Genomic DNA, 3,145 nt, shown 5'->3' with positions numbered 1-3,145 from the left:
AGGTTGCAGTGAGCTGAGATCATGCCACTGCACTCCAGACTGGGCAACAGAGCAAGACTCTGTCTCAAAAAAAAGGGAAGGAAAGAAGAAAAGAGGAAATTAGAGCATAAAACAAAATTGTCATTATTAACAGAGGACATAATTGTAATTGCCCACCCAAAATGCCTGAGATTATCTACAATTCCAACGAGACAACTTAACAAAATTGTATATAAAATCAATATACAAAACTCATCAATGTTCTTTTAGGCCAAAAATTTTAGAAAGGAAAATATAATTTTAAAAAAGTTTTTGCCCTTTTGGATCTCTGAGTAGCACCACGGCAGTTGGCAAGAACAAGCACCTTATGAAAGGCGGCAAAAAGGGAGCCAAGAAGAAAGTGGTTGATCCATTTTCTAAGAAAGATTGGTATGGGCACCATAAAAACCCTAGAAGGAAATCTAGGCAAAACCATCCAGGACATAGGAGTAGGCAAGGACTTCATGAACAAAACACCAAAAGCATTGGCAACAAAAGCCAAAATAGACAAATGGGACCTAATCAAACTCCACAGCTTCTGCACGGCAAAAGAAACAGTCACTAGAGTGAATCAGCAACCAACAGAATGGGAAAAAATTTTTGCAGTCTACCCATCTGACAAAGGGCTGATATCCAGAATTTACAAAGAACTCAAACAGATTTACAGGAAAAAAACAAACAAGCCCATTCAAAAATTGGCAAAGGATATGAACAGACACTTTACGAAAGAAGACATATATGAGGCCAACAATCATATGAAAAAATGCTCATCATCACTGGTCATCAGAGAGATGCAAATCAAAACCACATTGAGATACCATCTCACGCCAGTTAGAATGGCGATCATTAAAAAATCTGGAGACAACAGATGCTGGAGAGGATGTGGAGAAAAAGGAACACTTTTACACTGTTGGTGGGAGTCTTAATTAGTTCAACCATTGTGGAAGACAGAGTGGCGATTCCTCAGGGCCTTAGAAATAGAAATTCCATTTGACCCAGCAATCCCATTACTGGCTATATATCCAAAGGACTATAAATCGTTCTACTATAAGGACACATGCACACCAATGTTCATTGCAGCACTGTTTACAATAGCAAAGACCTGGAATCAACCCAAATGCCCATTGATGATAGACTGGATTGGGAAAATGTGGCACATATACACCATGGAATATTATGCAGCAATCAGAAATGATGAGTTCGTGTCGTTTGTAGGGACATGGATGAATCTGGAGAACATCATTCTCAGCAAACTGACACAAGAACAGAAAATGAAATACCGCATACTCTCACTCATAGGCAGGTGATGAAAAACGAGAACACATGGACCCAGGGAGGGGAGTACTAAACACTGGGGTCTATTGGGGGGAAAAGGGGAGGGCCAGCGGGGGTAGGGGGAGCTGGGGAGGGATAGCCTGGGGAGAAATGCCAAATGGGTGAAGGGGAGAAAGGAAGCAAAACACACTGCCATGTGTGTACCTATGCAACCGTCTTGCATGTTCTGCTCATGTACCCCAAAACCTAAAATGCAATAAAAAATTTAAAAAAAAAAGAAAGATTGGTATGATGTGAAAGCACCCGCTATGTTCAATATAAGAAATATTGGAAAGACGCTAGTCACCAGGACCCAAGGAACCAAAATTGCATCTGATGGCCTCGAGTGTTTGAAGTTAGTCTTGCTGATTTGCAGAATGATGAAGTTGCATTTACAAAATTCAAGCTGATTACTGAAGATATTCAGGGCAAAATCTGCCTGACTAACTTCCATGGCATGGATCTCACCCATGACAAAATGTGTTCCATGGTCAAAAAATGGCAGACAATGATTGAAGCTCATGTTGATGTCAAGACTACCGATGGTTACTTGCTTCATCTGTTCTGTGTCGGTTTTACTAAAAACGCAACAATCAGATACGGAAGACCTCTGATGCTCAGCACCAACAGGTCCGCCAAATCCTGAAGAAGATGATGGAAATCATGACCCGTGAGGTGCAGACAAATAACTTGAAAGAAGTGGTCAATAAATTGATTCCAGACAGCATTGGGAAAGACATAGAAAAGGCTTGCCAATCTATTTATCCTCTCCATGATGTCTTCCTTAGAAAAGTAAAAATGCTGAAGAAGCCCAAGTTTAAATTGGGAAAACTCATGGAGCTTCATGGTGAAGGCAGTAGTTCTGGAAAAGCCACTGGGGATGAGACAGGTGCCAAAGTTGAACGAGCTGATGGATATGAACCACCAGTCCAAGGATCTGTTTAAAGTTCAGACTTATAATAGTGGCAAATAAAATGTGTGGCAAAAAAAAAGTTTTTAAAAACAATATCAACAATAACTATAAGGTTCTTGGGAACAATTCTAACACTGATATACAAGGCATTTGGGGAGAAAATATTTTTAAGTTATTAAAAGGAACTTAAAGAATTTAAAAAGAAGCCTATATTCCCCCAAATTAATGTACAAATTTAATGCAATTTCAATCAAATTACCAACAGGGATTTTTCTCACATAACTTGTTCAGCTAATCTAAATTTCATATTTAAAAATATCCAAAACACTTAGGTAGATGAAGAGACCTAAAGAAAAATTAATCTCACCAGATAGACTCACTAGAGAAGCAGATAATTAAATAAGCATGGTATTTATTCACCAGGATAGACAAAAGACAAATGAAGGGAACAGAGAGCCTACCCACAGCCCCAAATACATACAGAAGCTTGGTATGTGATAGAAGTATCATTACAAATCTGTGAAAAATGGATTTGCTATTTAAGGAATGAAGGATGGCAAAGAAAATGTATCCCTACCTCACATGATACACACAAAAAAGTAGAATTCAGAGATATTAATTTTTCAAAGAAAACATATACAATTTATAGAAGAAGACATAAGGAAGTTTAAAAACACAAAGTGAAAAAGAAACAACACACACTGGAGAAAAGATTTTTGCAACATATTATAACTAAAATAAAATATTAGTATCCATAGTAACTATTCAAATCAGTAAGAAAAATGGACAAAGGGTATTTTCAGACAATTCACAGAGAAATATCTAAACAATGAGTATATAAAAATATGTCTCATCTCACTAATAAATACAGATATGCAAATTAAATAACAAATACTATTT

General features: G+C 37.4%; 1 pseudogene; it reads left to right on the top strand.

Moving 5' to 3' along the window:
• The first annotated feature begins 1,586 nt into the window (after positions 1 to 1,586).
• Positions 1,587 to 2,307, top strand: LOC100410007 (40S ribosomal protein S3a pseudogene; annotated as a pseudogene).
• Positions 2,308 to 3,145: the final 838 nt, after the last annotated feature.

The sequence above is a fragment of the Callithrix jacchus genome, chromosome 10, assembly GCF_049354715.1.
Source record: "Callithrix jacchus isolate 240 chromosome 10, calJac240_pri, whole genome shotgun sequence".
NCBI lineage: Eukaryota > Metazoa > Chordata > Mammalia > Primates > Cebidae > Callithrix > Callithrix jacchus.
This window is presented reverse-complemented; position numbering and strand designations above follow the sequence as displayed.